Source organism: Vicugna pacos, chromosome 4 (genome assembly GCF_048564905.1).
Source record: "Vicugna pacos chromosome 4, VicPac4, whole genome shotgun sequence".
Taxonomy (NCBI): domain Eukaryota; kingdom Metazoa; phylum Chordata; class Mammalia; order Artiodactyla; family Camelidae; genus Vicugna; species Vicugna pacos.
The window spans coordinates 42,458,306-42,475,992 of NC_132990.1; the positions used below are offsets into that span (position 1 = coordinate 42,458,306).

At 40.9% G+C, this 17,687-nt stretch overlaps 1 protein-coding gene across 6 annotated transcripts in view; it reads right to left on the bottom strand.

The window, feature by feature from the left end:
- The window catches only part of PRUNE2 (prune homolog 2 with BCH domain), a 230,198-nt gene that overhangs the window by 35,459 nt on the left and 177,052 nt on the right, over window positions 1-17,687 (bottom strand). The gene's annotated exons all lie outside the window — the stretch shown is intronic.

Genomic DNA, 17,687 nt, shown 5'->3' on the forward strand with positions numbered 1-17,687 from the left:
CTGTCATGGGCAGACATGAGCATACTCTGCTGGCCTCACTTTCTTTATGTGTACCACCCACGACACTGAGTTGTTCAAAGATTAAGCAATGAATGTAAAGTGCCGAACATTCCTGAGAAGGTACCAGCTGATAGTATTTTCCTTCCTTCTTGGAATATTTACGGATTCACTGTGAATGGTATGTTGGTGAAGATGGTTCTGGTTACGTTACTATCTTTTCTTGCTAATCAGGGTCAAGTCCAGGACTATTTATATTAGTGTACTTGGTAAGACTAGTGGAAGGGAACAAATACTGGAGAGAACTGTGACTAATCTATCTGTTCTTGTATGAAGCTGACCACCATTCACAATAAATTCCCCTTGACTTATTTTTATCTCCTGACCCTTGTTCAGTACATCCCCATTTATCGTGACAATGATGTTTTTCTTCTTAGTGGCGTCCATGTAATTTCACTCATCCAGGGGGAATACTTCCGATGGAGGCGCTAACCTAAATTTAAACAGGGTAAGCCTTTGTGTTGAAGTGCTAAATTTAATTCCTCCCTCCCTCTCTTATTGAGACTGCTCTCCACCTCAGTCTGGGTCTACCAAACACTGGGAGTTTGCTTTCCTGGATGATCACTTTTTTCAGGATCCAAGTTAAACCCTCTACTGTCAGTAAAGACTATGATAAAAACAAACTCCTATGTCTCTAGTGATAACTGTGCTGCTTTCATTCATTCAACAGATATTGAGATCTTCATCTCTCAATACCCCTTTGCAATACAGAGCAGAGACTCTGTTAAGAAGGTGCTAGAAAGCCAGAGGTAGCATGCATGAGGGAAGGGAAAAGCTGACACCGTGATCAGGCAGTGCTCACAGGAGGGGCCTCTCAGAAAGCCACAAATATTATAAAAGGCCATGGGGACTTTTTAGGAAACCCCAGGGACAGAGTAGGTACGCTGACCCAGGATATAGCCCGGAGGCAAACCTAGGAGAAACCCAGGTTGTGCTCATTGTAACTACTTCAGTCACATCCATACATTAGGTCTATAAATATCTGTAGAAATGAAGCGGCCAAACAGAACAGTTGGCAATGGAGCAGAATGAAGTTTTACCATCAGTAATGGAAGCCTCCCGGGATCTGTGAGGTCACAGATCATTCCATCGTGAAGGTAAGTATTTCACCTTATCCGCCTGTAGTCACTACTTAATTTGGGGTTGTCTGCGTACAGGATGGAGCTGCCACAGAGGATGGACAGTTGTAAGCACAGGTCAGGCTCTCAATGGCCGACCTCCCCAACAGATGCTCGGCTCCACGTCTCCACCTACAGGACGGATCCAGAACTGTCCGCTTGCTGGATGGTTTTCACAATCATTATTGCTCTTCAAGTAGTTCTGGCTCTCGGCCCTTGGGGCACATAGTAAAATTGTACTTCCCTGCCCTCCTTTGAAATTAGGGTGGCTACGTGACTTGCAATGACAAATGAAATGAGAGCAGACTGGCAGGTGTCACTTCTGAGCAGAAGAATTAGGAGCACGCATGTAGGTGCCGCGTGCTGTTCCCGGCTTGGTGCCTGCGGAGGCGCTACGCGGGCTGCAGCCAAGTGGCTGTTGGGTATGTAAGCAAGAAAGAAATTTTTGTTTTGTTTTGCTCAGAGCTATTGGGTTTCTTTGTTACCACATGCTAATCTAGCCCATTCCTACTAGTACAGCTGATCTTTATTGTTTGTTTTGAAGAGACTAGCTAATGCACACTACGCCCTGATTTAGGTAACCGCTCCCCACTTTCTCAGCCCAGGCTCTGTTTGTTGATACACCTCTTCTTGTCTTGGTTACTAAAGCACAAAATAACATTTTTAAAAACGGAGGGCAAAGCTCAGAAGAGCATCAAATGCTTTCAAATATTCTACAAACATGAATATTATTAATATACCACCTTTATGGGTTTTGCTTAGCCACATAGCACTTGTCAGTTAACTTAATATTTTTCTTTAAATTGATTTATTTTAGTTAAGTAAGTTTATTTTGAAAGGAAGGTTTGTATCACTGTATATATGGAAACTTAGAATCACTCACATAAAATAGTCACAGAAATATAATCAAAATAAAACGCTATTAAATTCAAGGTAGAAACCCCTGGGTTCTCAGTCTGCTTTCTTTGCTAAAAAGAAGAGATTAGAAAATGTCTAGCAAGGTGTAATGCCGTTTATCATTATAAATACAAAGAAATGCTATATAAGACAGAACACCCCAAAAGTAATTAATACATTTCTAAGCTTGAAAGAGACCGGGAAATCCCCAGGTGCTAGCAATGAGGAGTGATTCTAGAAAGCTGAGGCAAGGCAGCCCACAGGGTTTTGGACTGGACATAGGACTTAGGGCCCAACAGAAGTGACCTCCAGGTGACAGAAGAAAGGCCTAAAGCTGAACTTCTAAATAAGGCTGTGGCCCTTAAAGAGCTGTTCTTTTAACGAAAAGGGGGTTAGAGGGGCAAACTTTATCCTCTGGCCTTGGAAGGCATAGTCTGCCTGGAATCTTGGGTGGAAAGTAAAAAGCCACCTATGAGAATTAGAGGCTACTTGTATGCCAAACATTTCTCAATTTATATAACCTGAATGATGTAGGAAGAGATTAAAATTAAAATTCACCTAGGACTATTGAAGGCCTGGAGTCCTAGCGTTCCAGAAGAATCAAATGTGAAATCAGTTGGTAGTGCTACTTTTATAATCTAGGAGTCACTGGAAATCCACTTAGGAGAAAAAAAAAAATCTATGAAAAATGAACTCACACACCCCCCACCCCCACCCCAAGCTACAAACTACACTAGGGAAGAAAACACGATGAAGGATTGCCCACAGATGCCATAGCAGAAGAACTAGCAGCAAGAGTGTTGTTTTTTTTTTTTTAAAGAATAATATGAAAGAGATGATAATGATTAAAGAATAAAACTTCCTGATGTTAAAGCACTGAGATTTGGGGTTTGTCATAGCAGATAGTGTCATTTACCCACAGTAGCCATGCTGCTTCAAAAAGGAACATGTAAAAATAATAAAGCAGAAGTAGATACAGTGATATAAAAAGAAATAATAAAAAAAAAACATTAGCCACAGGAAAGCAGGAGTCACAATACTAGTATCCAAATAGACTTTAGGCAGGAAAAGCATTATTAAGGCTTAAGAAAGTTATTATTTTATGATAAAAGGAGGGATTTCACAGATATAATGATCCAGAGCCAATATGCTTTTAACTACATAGGCCAAAAACCAAAAATTAAATATAAATTATAAGGAGAAATTTGAATATATGTCTCAAGAATTTATAAATCAGTCTGAAAAAATGCATAAAGATACAGACAATCTGAACAATGTACTAATACAGCTTGATCTAATGGACAGATCTGCACTAATAAAAATATATTTTTTTTCAAATTCATGAAAACTGACTATATAGAATGTCTTGTGAAATAACAAAAGTCAATATTGCATGTACCTTATTCTCTGACTTGAGGGCCGTACATCAAGAAATCAATCATAAAAAGACAGTTTGGAAATCGAAAAACACATTTGTAAGTAACTGAACAATAAAACCTTACGTATCAAAACTTATGAAAGCAGCTCAGGAAATTCCTAGAAGGAAAATAAATAGCCTTGATTTCAGATGTTAGAAAATAAAATGGATTGAATTAGCTAAGGGCTCCACTCAATCCAGGAAGTTGCAAAAATAACCATGCTCTTCTATCAAGCCATGAAAGACATGGAAGAAACTTCAAAGGCATATTACTAAATGCAAGAAGCCAGCCTGAAAAGGCTACAAACTGTACGATTCCAACCAAATGGTATTCTGGAAAAGGCACAGCTACAGAAACAATAAAAAGATTGTGGTTTCCAGGGGTTTGGGGAGAGGGAGGGAGGGAGCACAACGGATTTTTAAGGCAATGAAATTATTCTGTATGATCCTATAGTGGTGGCTACATGTCCTTATGCGTTTGTCAAAGCGCATAGAACGTACAACATCAAAAGTGAACCCTAATGTAAACGATGGACTTTGGTTGATAATAACGTGTCCATGTAGGTTCACTGATTGTACCAAATACGCCACACTGATGAGGGATGTTGAGGGTAGGGGAGTATATATGTGTGGGGAGGGCTATGTGGGAACTCTGTATTTTCTGCTCAATTCTGCTGTAAACCTGAAACTGCTCTAAAAAAATTAAGTCTATTAAAAACAAACAAACAAACATGCTCATAGGTGATACAGTGCTATTTATACTTCTAATCACAAATACCACCAAGTGGGGAACCGTGGCCTAAGTGGAATTCTCCAATTTGAGAATGAATCCCATGCATGTTAGTAGATTTTGTGCTTCTGGTACTTATGCTTCTTAATAAAGGAACTAGCACGCAGTAGCATGGCAGTCCTGACACCGCAGAGTAAAGGACCAACTACAAAAGCAGAACTTTGGAATCCAAATTGGAAACAAAGAAGTAAAACTGTCGCTGTTTGCAGATGACATGATACTGTACATAGAAAACCCTAAAGAAGTGACCAGAAAACTACCAAAACTCATCAATGAATTTGGTGAAGTTGCAGGATACAAAATTAATATACAGAAGTCAGTTGCATTTCTATATGCTAACAACAAAATAGCAGAAAAAGAAATTAAGGAAATAATTCTATTTACCATCACACCAAAAAGAATAAAATACCTAGGAATAAACCTACCCAAGGAGGCAAAAGACCTGTACTCCAAAAACTGTAAGACACTGGTGAAAGAAATTGAAAATGACATAAACAAATGGAAAGATATACCATGTGCTACATGGATTGGAAGAATCAATATTGTTAAAATAGCCATACTACACAAGGCAGTATACATATTCAATGTAATCCCTATCAAATTACCAACGACATTTTTCACAGAGCTGGAACAAAAAATTTGTACGGAAACACAAAGACCCCAATCAGCCAAAACAATCTTGAAAAAGAACAGAGCTGGGGGACTCACATTCTCTGACTTCAGACTATAAAACAAAGCTACAGTAATCAAAACAGTATAGTACTGGCACAAAAACAGACACATAGATCAATGGGGTAGGATCAATGGAACAGGATAGAAAGTCCGGAAATAAACCCACACACTTATGGTCAATTAATCTACAACAAAGGAGGCAAGAATATACAATGGAGAAAAGACAATCTCTTCAATAAGTGGTACTGGGAAAACTGGAGAGCTACCTGTAAAAGACTGAAATTAGAACATTCTCTAACACCATATACAAAAATAACCTCAAAATGGATTGAAGACCTAAATGTAAGACCAAATACGATAAAACTCCTAGAGGAAAACATGAGCAGAACACTCTTGGACATAAATCACAGCACTATATTTTTTGAACCAGCTCCTGGAGCAATGGAAATAAAAGAAAAACATTTTAAAATGGGATCTAAGTAAACTTAAAAGCTTTTGCACAGCTAAGGATACCATCAACAAAATGAAAAGACAACCTACAGAATGGGAGAAAATATTTGCAAATGAGGTGACTGACAAGGGACTAATTTTCAAAATATACAAACAGCTCATACACCTTAATATCAAAAAACAAAACAAAACAAAACAAATAGGCAGAAGACCTAAACAGACATCTCTCCAAGGAAGACATACAGATGGCCAACAAGCACATGAAAAGATGCTGAATGTCACTAATTGTTAGAGAAATGCAAATCAAAACTACAATGAGATATCACCTCACACCAGTCATAATGGCCATCATTAAAAAGTCTACAAATGATAAATGCTGGAGAGGGTGTGGAGAAAAAGGAAACCTCCTACCCTTCTGTTGGTAGATGCAGCTACTAGGGAGGACAGTATGGAGGTTCCTTAAAAAACTAAAAATAGACTTACCATATGATCTACCAATCTCACTCCTGGGCATATATCTGGAGAAAAATATAATTCAAAAAGACATATGCACCTCAATGTTCACAGCAGCACTATTTACAATAGCCAAGACATGGAAACAAACCAAATGTCCATCAATAGATGACTGGATAAAGAAGATGTGGTATATATACAATGGAATACTACTCAGCCATAAAAAAGAATAAAATGCCACCTGCAGCAACATGGGTGAACCTAGAGATTATCATACTAAGTGAAATAAGTAAAACAGAGAAAGTCAAATAGCATGATATCACTTACATGTGGAATCTAAAAACTGATACAAATAAACATTTATAAAAGAGAAAGAGACTCATAGACATTGAAAACGAACTTATGGTTATCAAAGGGGGAAGCAGGAGTTGGATAAATTAGGAGTTTTGTATTAGCAGATACAAACTACTATATATAAAATAGCTCAACAACAAGGTCCTACTGTATAGCACAATATACTCAATGCCTTGTAATAACCTATAATGAAAAAGAATATATATATATATGTATAACTGAATCTCTATGCTGTACACCAGAAACTAACACATTATAGATCAACTATACTTCAGTAAAAAAAAAAAAAGAAATAATAATAATAATAATAATGTGTTTTTAAATACAAAGAAAAAACGTACCAAAAAAAAAAGTTTGATTTTGTTTACCTCATTTTGACCAAGGAATCTTTTCTTCCTTTCCCTTTCTTCCTTCCTTCCTCCCTTCCTCTTTCTTCCACATATAAATACAGAATAAAATTTGGGAAGCACAGGTCTGAGACATAATCCAGTGAGATATGTGGGCCTTTCTCCAAATCTTGGCCTTTATCTACCAAGAGTCTAGCAAATGCAACCTAAATTCCTGTACAATATTTTCCTTCTTCCAGAAAGAGTACAGGATACCAGCTGAAGTCTTGGATTCTGGAGTAAGACTACTTGAACTTGAATCCTACTGTGACATTTTTAAATGTGTGACCTCGGGTAAGATGAAGAATTCCTGTGGGTCTCAGTTTCCTCATCTATAAATGGGGGATGTATCATTACCTACCTAGGATGCTGTTTTAAGAATTAAATGAGTTGATTTAGGTAAGGCTTGAGAATGCTACCTGGCACATCTTAGTTGATGCTACAGAAGGGTTACATATTACTGCTGTTATTATTTCAGTAATTTTGCTAAAAATTAGAACAGTGGTTTTCAAAGGCAAGCACTTTGGATCACAAGTGCATTTACTGCAGAAATAGAAAAATCCATCCTAAAATTCATATGGAATTTCAAGGGAACCCAAATAGCCAAAACAATCTTGAAAAAGAAGAACAAAATTGGAGGCTTTCCTTTCTCACTTCAAAACTTATTACAAAGCTATAATAGTCAAAACAGAGTGGTACCAGCATAAAGACAGATACACAGACCAATGGAATAGAATAGAGAACCTAGAAATAAGCCCATATATATGTGGTCAAATGATTTTTGATGAGGATACCAAGACCATTCAATGGGAAAAGGACAGTCTCTTTAACAAATGGTGCTGGGAAAACTGGATATCCACATGCAAAAGAATAAAGCTGGACCCTTACCTTATGTCATATACAAAAATTAACTCAAAATGGATGAAAGACCTAAAAGTAGGACCTAAAACTATAAAACTCCTAGAAGAAAGCGTAGGGGGAAACTTCGTGACATCGGGCTTGACAATGATTTCTTGGATGTGACACCAAAAGCACAGGCAACAAAAGCAAAACTAGAAAAATAGGACTACACCAAACTGGAGGAGGAGTTGTCCCCCCTCCAGGGCAGCTCCAGCATCTCTAATCCCAATTCCTACCTCTTGTTCTCATTTCCTCCATCTTGCCAATGGTTTGGTGTAACAGACCCAGGTTAGCTGACGTCCTGGCACTGGGAAAACTCTGAATCACACTTAACATTTGCATGTTCTTTGGGGATTCTGGGCTCCCTTAGATCCCCAATTCAAAGCTGAAAAGAAATTCCTTCATGCCTCCACCCTCAACCATATTCTCCTGCAAGGAATTTCTCCTTAGACTTTTAGACAACTTTACCTAAGAAAAGACAAGGCTCACAAATAGGGAAGCAATCCATCATGGTGGGGTCAAGAGAATCAACCCCACCTCTGCCCCTTATTACCCATGTAGCTATGGTAAAGTTAGTTGACCTCCCTAAGACTTACTTTCTTCATCTGCAAAATGAGTATGATGGAAGGACTAGTGTGAGATTTTAGAGATAATGAGTCAGGTATTTGGCAAAAGTTCTATTATATTATTTAATATTACTCCTACTATTGTAAGATTTGGGGCCAACTAGGCTTCCCATATTCACTGTGAATTTCTGAGTTGGTCATGGAACCCCAAGACCCTTAGACTCAACACTGAAGAATGACAAATGGAGTGGGGGAAAGGGGGCGGTCACCAGCCATAGAATCAACAGGAATTCCCAGCACCTCCACTGTCACGTCCCGGAGGTAACTGCAATGGGCTAGATTTTGGACTCCCACCTGCTACCACACACACAAGGTCATGGTTGAAATCCTAACCACCAGTACCTCAGAATGTGAGTGTACTTGGGGATGACGTCTTTAAAGAGGTAATGAAGTTAAAATGAGGTCATTAGGGTGAGCCATAATCTGACATGACTGGTGACCTTTTAGGAGGAGATCAGGACAGACACACACACAGAAGGAAGACCATGTGAAGGCACAGGGTGAAGGCGGCCATCTACAAGCCAAGGAGAGGGGCCTTAGAAGATGCCAATCCTGCCAACACTTTGATCTCTGAACTTTAGCCTCCAGAATTGTGAAAAAAATTTTTCTTTCCTGTTTAAGCTACCCAGTCTATTCCACTTTCTTATGGCAACTCCTTCACCAGCACACTCAGTTTCAAGGAGGAGAATCTTGGCTCTGGGAGGATTGTGTCAGTCCTTGCACTCAGCCCTTCCACTGCTGCCTGGCAGATCTGGAGGGATGGAGAAACCCACGTCAGTCCATCGAGGCTGAGAGAAAGCAGCCCTCACCTTTACTTACACATGCCCCACTGGATAGTGTAATCACAGCCTGCGAAGCTAATTTATGAGACGATTAATTTCATACTCTCTTGAGGGACATAGTCGGTAATCATACAGCTATGCCAACTTCACCGGGAGAGCTGATTCATGGAGTGATTTCTTTTACATTGATATGTCTTCACTGCGTAAATGTAGACAGCTATTTAGGGGGAAAAAAATTGCTTATGCTTTTAAATAATTATTGTTCACAGAATGACAGCATTACATGGGAATCCAAGACTCTGTCTGGTATATGACTCACATTTGCTAGTCTCTAGGTCCCTGCTGGTGAAAAAAAGTTAGTATTGGGAAATAAAATAAATAAAATCAACAGCCTAAGACCAGCCACCTACCCACCAAGCTAGTTAGAAACATGCCTTGAGCTTACAAACTCTTAAGTGCATGAAAAATCTGGCGAGAGGCTTCTCATGGGAAATTCAGTCTCAGGCCTTCTATCAAGAACATGACCTTTGCTCACCCCTGAACTTAGTCTAATGAGCAAGGAAAACTTCCCCACAGCCAGCCCAGGAATGGGGCTTTACTTCCATCCCAAGCTTCCTTTCAGTTATCAACGCTGACTTTCCATAGATGGACCATCTCTAGCTCTCCTCTCACCTGCATTTTACCTGCCCTCCTAACCTAGCTTTTGCACAGCTGCTCTCCTGAGATCACATTATGTTGGCTTCACTCCTGTTTTATTTTAGAAAGAGCTATTTCTAGAACTTCTGACTTCATCCACCTTTTCCGGGCATTTCTGGGAGTTGGACACAGAAAAATGGAATTGCTCCAGTAGCAACATTTAAATTCTTCTCTTAATTCTCTTGCTTCATGGGCAATGGTGGCTTTATGAATGGGTCTTCCATACTGGAGTTAGACAACACTAAATCCTGCTTTTCAGGGCACTACATAAAGCCTGTGTTCCTTTCTGAATTTTTGAGTTGGAGGGACTTTGAAAGACCTCATTCTCCAGGCAAAACTACCCCTAGAATTCTGATTGTCTACCTAGGGTTTCCAAACCAGTTTCCCACAAGCGTTGACAGCTATAGCCTCTCTGGTACTCACTGTTTGCTTCCCAGGCTATTCTTTTGGGTAAGAATTTAATAAACACTTCAGTCCTAGAACCATGTGGAAAGCATTAGTCTGGGGGAGGGTATATTCCAAACAGCATGGTTCAGACACACATTCTGCGTGTATCTGAGAATTTAAAATCTAGGAGAAAAAAAGAGGAAAAGACACAAATTCACACAAAACAACGCAAGTCGGGTAAAATCCATGAGCTATGACCATGGAATTTCAGAGACAGGAGTGGTTCCTCCAAATGTGAGCACAGGGTGGATGAACCTGGACACCTCCCGACAAGAGGTAGGAGTGTTTGGGCTGGATCTTGTGGATGGGCTGGAGAGGGAATGGGGATAGATATGAGCTCTCCTGCTCCCTGTCTCCCCACTTTGTCCTCAGCCCCCAAGCCCACGAGCAAGACTCATTCTGTTCTGCTGTATGAGTCAGAATCTTCCTGGAGCTTGCCAGGGGTACCATTTGGCCTGACCCCTGTCCTCATAGTGGGAGTTCTCCTCCCTCTGGTTGTAAGGTAAGAGCCAGTCAGCCGCTGCCCAGGAGGGAAGAAGATAACTGGAAGAAAAAGTCCTCACCCTCTTCACATCCCACTGAAAGGTCCACCTCCACAGAGAGGCTTGGAGACCTGCACTCTTGGTAACGATGGAAGTGTAGTCATAGAAACCACAGCCCAGCGTTGGGACTGTGACCTAATGCTGACTAATCCAGTGTGGATTCAGCTTTCTGAAAGGGCTTCTGCCAAAGATAGCTCTATCCGGTTCAGATGAGAGCGCCATGCTTTCCTCACCTTGTTTGTTAACTAATTTCAAGAGCAGTGAGGCTGCAGTCTCAATTGTGAAGAATGAAATGATAATTGATAGGTTATCACAGGGTGTACCAACTCTTCTCCAGACACCTCCCCAGAAGATTCTTATCTTGCCCAACATTCAAGCACCATACCTTTCTTCCAAGTCTGCAGTTCCATAATTGGCTCTCTTCTTTTGGCCCTAGGCCCAGTCCAGCGTATTAGATTTCAGGGGGATGACCATCTCTCACCTTGCCTCCCGTCTCCCCAACACCATTGCGAGTCTATCACCAATCGCAACACCCAACTCAAAAAACTCCGACCTCCCACTGCCAACACATTTAATACAAATTTCTTTGTTTGACCCTCAGGGCTTTCCACCATTTAGATCAATCCACTCTTAGCATCCTCCAAATGCTCTGCCTTTCAGACAACATGACCTCCTAGCTTCCCACATCTTGCTAAAGTTCTCCTGTCTCCATAGTTTGGTTTATATTCCCTTCTGCTGAAATGCTCCTTCCCTCAACTGTTGACTCTATCCCATCCATGAATCCTGTACTTGCTCCCCTACAACAAAGGAGAAGGAGCAAGGCTCTCCCACCGTTCAGCACCCAGAGCCCTCGGGTCCACCTCTCACGGAACTACTGACTTGACTCCACCCTTTGCAAGCCATTAGTTTTACCCCTTCTCCCTGTGGACTGAGGAAGAGATTACATCTTAATTACCTCTGTAATTTTTTGCAACCTTTACAGATGCCATCTTTAGGGACAGATAACATCTTCTTCATAATAAATGCACAACCTCTGAGGATGGAGTTCAGTTTCATTTTCCCCAAATTTCCAAGGGTTGCAAAGGAATTAGAAAATGCCACGTTGCTCTTAAAATAGAAAAGTGGGAAGTTTTTTTTTTAAGCCCCGAGAAACAAATGCATGGACCAGATTTTACTAAGCACTTCTCCAAGGCCCTGAGGTGAAAGGAAATAGAAGAGCTAGGCCACCTGGGTTCTGATCCTGGTCCAGCCACTGACTGTGAGATCTTGAGCCAATCCCTCACTCTAACTAGGGCTCATTTTCTTGCCTATAAACTGAGGAAGAGAGTCAAAGTGAATTCTACAATTTGTTTCAGCTTATATTCCCTTAGCAGTTGAAATTCAGGATGCAAGAATAATTCGGAGAACCAAGCAACTATCAAAATCACAGGCAAATGGCTTAACACAGCCCTCAGATGATCATGGTGTTCAGACAGGGGGCGACCACAACTGCCTCTTCTCCTTCACCCCTTTTGCACACTGACCTACCAGTACCCTGTGATTTCTGACATTAATCTGGGGGAAAAAAAGCTGTATTCCAATGTTCCTTGTCAACTCTGAGGCAGACAGGATATCAGGGGCAGAATCTGCCTTTCAATACTTTTCCCTCTGCCCCTTCTCATCCCTTGCCCTTCCCTCCAACTATCCTACTAACTAGAATTGATCCGGAATTGAGAACCTGTCCCCAATTCAAATACTACTCTGGCAGCAAGCTGGTTCAAGGAAAGCCTCTGTCTGCAAAATCCTGGCATCTCAAAGGACAAGCAATTCCAGGCTAGCTAAGGGGAAAAAAAGCTTTTATTTGCCAGAGGTGAACTCAAACTTTCCTGTCATAACCTCTATCGAGTATCTGAACCTACGTGCAAACCTCACACTCTCTTCTAGCTAACTAGAAAGCATGAAGTCTAAAGATCAAAAAAGTATTGTGATCCTTTATTTAACAAGAGATAAATCCTTCCAGAGTACAAAGACATTCAAGAATGAAAACTCAAATGGAATGCAAATAGAAATTCACTGGGATGTTCCAAAAGAAAGCCCTAGTCAGTGGGAAAAAAATAATTTGACTTCTGGTTAATAGGAAGGAGAATTTGGCTCATTACCCTTATGCTCTCAGGAAGCTTTAGCTCTTTATTTAGGATGGAAAGGGTAACTTTGCATCACAAAGCTGAATCTCCTGGGGATGTTTAGACACTGCTGACTGAGAATGACAACAGCCACATCTTGTTTATGTCTTTGAGTTGAAAAGCAAGGTCCAAGCCATTTTTAAAGTACAGTGCTTTCACTAACCTGCATATATCTAAGTCACTGATAGAGACATTTCCATAAAGGCATTTTTTTCTCCCAAATAAGGTAACTCTTATTTAGAGAAATATCACAGGTCATTTTTTTTAATTACCAGAAAGTTTAATCTAATGATTCTAGTTTTTACATTCCGTGAATATGATCAATTATGCTTTTAAGAAAACTTTCACCAAATGAACATTTTGAAATGGACTCATTCCGTGGCAGCTTCCATTCTTCTCTATAGGAGGGGACTGGGGGGACCATCTGGTGGGAGGTGAGCCTGGAAGCTGTGCTTGAATAGCGGTTTACGTAAAATCCACACCACGTCAAAGGAGGAGGCAGTTTATAGAGCTTATGTCCCTCTCCCTTAAATCACCACGACCAGTACTCTGATCTCAGGCAGAATCATACTTTAAATCACTCCTCAGTGGGAGTCTAGTTACGTGTTTTGGTTTCCACAGAGGAATTTCATAACCCATGTATTTCTTAATTGAAATTGATCAGGTGATCTTTTTTTTTTTTTGGTCAGATTCTCACATAACTTAGATTCTCAGTGAAATACTGATATTCTCTAAGTAGCATATTCTGTCTTCTGATTTTGAAAAGGCAGAGAACAACATAAGCCCATTTTTGAGGCTGACCCATTTCAGCAGCTTAGAACTTAGGTAAGATTTAAAGGTTGCAGGATTCATTAGGAAGAAGTGTATGTTACTGGCTTCAAAAACTATTAGCAACAATATAAAAAAAATAAAAACACCACTGTACCAGTGCCGCTCTGCTTGTCAAATAATCCACATAGACATTTTAATACCCGTTAGTCAAGAGTCCTAAACAATTTCCAAACTGTCATTTCTTTTGATTTTCTATCTCCATTTCATCATAAACGTAAAGAAATAAAAAATGTTTATAGCAGAGTCTGTGTTACCTAATTACCTGATCACTAAGGGAGGGGCAGGAGAGAGCATGCCGGACCACAAGCCCTTCCAGTATGACTTGATACCGCATGAAATGCAGCTGCCAGCTGTCACTTGCGAGGGGCTGAGCAGAGCTCTGCATCCTCTCATCTCCCTCCCCTCTCCCCCTCCAACTTCTAGCTGCAATAGACCAGTCTGTGAGAACAACACTCTCCATTGCAATCTGTCCTCCTGGCCATGAATCCTCTTAAAACCGCACCAGGACCCACCTACCTTGTGAGGACGAGAGGAGGCTGGCTACCGGGAGGGCGAGAAGGATGCTTGGTTACAGCTCCTCAGCATCCCTGGTCTGGAGCAGTTAACTGGAAATACAGATTCGCCTCCATTTTTGGTCACATGATCACAGGCACGGCTAAATAAGGCTGATCACCTGCCTCCCAGCTCTCCCAGTGAGCCGGTGGCCACTGCTGCCGCTGCTCCACTCAGGCTGAGGGATGGAGCTGGGGCTGTGCTGAGTTTCATTTGGGATTATAAAATCCTCTCTCACCTAGGTGGTGGAGTCAGAAATGCCCCTTGATTTTTGGGTCTGCTCAGAAAAACTGCTGTCACTCCTGTTCCTGAGTGAGACTGGATGTGAATGTCTTCCAAAGCATAGATTGGAAGGAATTTAGTTCCCCTGAAACCTCTTTTAAAAAAAGAAAATCCTGCAGCTTCAGAGCATACCCAGTAAGATGGCTGTATAATTATATTCATTTCATAGACAATAGTTAAGACCATAATAAAACAGGCTTTGGAAGCATAGCAAGATTCATAAAGAAGTCCAGCCAAAGGTTCTAGAGAAACTTGGGATGTTTGCCCGAGACTGACAAACAAAGGTATGTGACCAGTAAGCGCTTACACCCTGGAGTCAGAAGGCCTGAGTTTGAATCTAACTTCCACTACTTAGTAGCCAGTTTGGACTGGTTACCAAACTGCCTAGTGCCTCAGACTGCTGACTCACAAGTAAGTAAGAATAACAACAATGTTACTTTAAAGCAGGATAATCTAGGTAGAGCCTTTAGAGAGTCTGGGTTAAAATAACTTGGAATAAATGCTAGCTACTAAGACCATTATGAATTCTAAAAATGCCAGCAGAAATATTTCAGGTAGTTCAGTCAAAGGAAATATGAATGAAAACTTTACGTAACAGAAAAGCATACATTCATTTGTTTGATCTTTAAAGGAAAAAAAAAAGTCAGACAAATCTAAGACTTCTGATCATCGTCAGGCAAAATGTCAAAGCGAAAAGTAACTCCAGGCACCACCCTCAGAACTAGGTTATTAGAAATCCCAGATTACAAGATCTTTTTCTGGCCATGGTAAATAGTTAAGAAATGTTAGTTTCTATCCTTAAATTGAAGGGCATTTCATGTCCTCCCCGTGATTGGTGGGGGTGGTCAGAGGGCAGTAGGGGAGAAGAGGAAGAAGCAAATTTTTATATCTCTATTTAAATTAAAAGACTACAAAATTCTTCTAAGTCATGAGCAGTTATGAAAATAATTTTTCACGTGCCTCCTATTGTTTAGCTATGACCCATGGGGCCATTAGGAGGGCATGAGTTTGCAGGGCTCAGCAAAAACCTAGTGCGTGTCCCAAAGCCGCAGTGAGCCAGAAATCTCCAGGCGAGAATAAATGGCTTCAGAGCTGTTGCACCCTGGCTGTCTGGGGTGAAGGCTGAAAACAGGGTCTGGTCCTTGTGAAGGGATGGCTCCGTAGGCGTTTCCCTCCTCAGGTGGAAAAAGGCAGCAGTTGGAATGGCAGAAAGAGGGGTTACATGTTATAGAACAGAGACTGGAACTGAACCTGTCCTTAATATCTGTTTTAAAAGTCAGGAGTTGATAGGGAGAGTGATTAAGTCATTCTCGCCAGGCCCATCATAGATACCTTTAAAACATTTAAGAAGTCCTTCATTAAATGGGGCAATGTGGGACGTCCGTTATCACCAGTGAGCTTTCCTTTCATCTCACAGGATGTTCTCTTCGATGGTGTTGAGGCAAAACAGCCCTAGCTCAGAGGCAGCTGGGCACTTGAGGAAACACAGTCTTGTTCATTCCACAGATGCAGTTACAGTTATTTTAAAAATTAAGAATTCCTGCCTAGATGCAGTAAGTAGCGTCCTGATTATTACAGAAACTAAAAGGACATGGCAGATGCCAAATTCTCCAGGGGAGTTTTAGTTATTCTTTGAGAGCCTAATACTTTCAAATTATTATTTAAGGAATTGAAGATTAAAAAAAAGTAAAAATAAAAAAGGCCTCTGAAGACTGCATATTGTCAACTGCTACTTGGGTTGAAGATGTAAGAGTAAGAAGAATTTTTCCTCTCTGGAGATTCAAACTGTTATAGGCAATGGATAACCAAGACAACAACAACAACAACAACATTAACAACTCAACAGGCACACAGTTTTTCTCCATGAGGCTGAGGGAAGTGGGTTAACAGCAGTCTAAGCAAACTGAAAAGCTATGAGAACCTTGAAAGAACTGTGATGAACAGGAAAAGTATAAGAAAACTAAAATTAAGTAACTGTGGATTCAAATTTCAAAAGAAGAAGGAAGATGGATTTTGTAACCTTAGAAAAGATGCGTATTCCTCCTATGAACTGAATGATTCTGTCCCCCGCCTAACATTCATTGGTTGAAACCCTAAGCCTCCCTCCTTGTGATGATGTTATGAGGTGAGGCCTCGGGGAAGTAATTAGTTTAGGTGAGGTCGCGAGGGTGAAGCACTCACGAATGGGATTAGTGCCCTTCTAAAAGACCCCAGGGACCTCGTGTACTCTTCCCACTACGTGAGGCTACAGTAAGAAGTTGGAAGTCTGAAATCCAGAAGAGGGCTCTCACCAGAACCCAACAGTGCTGGCACCCTGATTTTGAATTTCCATCCTCTAAGACTTTAAGAAATGAATTTGTATTGTTTATAAGCCACCCGATCTAAGTAATTTGTTACAGTAGCCTGAACCAAGTCACTGGCAAACTAAATCTAGGGCACTTCTCTTGGAAAAGGAAACAGCAAACATCAGTAATCAGTTTCATTAAAAGCAAGTTATGTTGGACAAACTTGACTTTTTTTCCATTCCTTCAATCAGGCATATTTATGGAGTGTCTAAATATGTGTCAGATGCTCTTCTAAGCATTAGGGGTACAGTGATTAGTAAGACAAACTGAACTCTGCTTTCCTGGAGGGTATATCCTCATATATGGAGAGAAACACAAAATTAAACAAACAGAAGATCTTTTCAGATAGTTAAAAAAAAAACTGGTAGGAAGAAAATAAAGCAGGGCAGTGGGACAGAGCACAGTTTCAACCTCGGCACTATTGGCCCTTGGAGCTGGATAACCCTTTGCTGTGGGGGGCTCTTTTGTGTACTGTAGGCTATGTAGCAGCGTATGTGGCCTCTGCCCATTAGACGGCAGTAGCATTGGCCCCCGGCAACAAAGATGTCTCCAGATATTGCCAAGTGTTCCCTCAGTGGGAGGGGTGAAATTGCCCTGATGGAGAACTCGAATGACTTGGCAGTACAGTTACTGCTACTCTAGATGGAGCAGTTACAAAAGGGCCCTCTGGGGAGCCACCAAGGCTGAGAATGAGCCAGCCGAGTCAGGAGAGCTCCAGACAGAGAGTGCAGCTGGCACTAAATTACTACCCTGGGAATGATTCTGGTGGGCGAGACTGAGGGTTGATGGAGAGAGCGGTCTTCGTGATCAGAGATGTAGCAGTAACTCAGACACACAGGGCCTTACAGACTATAGTTAAGAACTGGGATTTTATTCCAAAATAAATGAAAAGACATTGGAGGTTTTAAGAAGATAGGTAGTGAAAGGA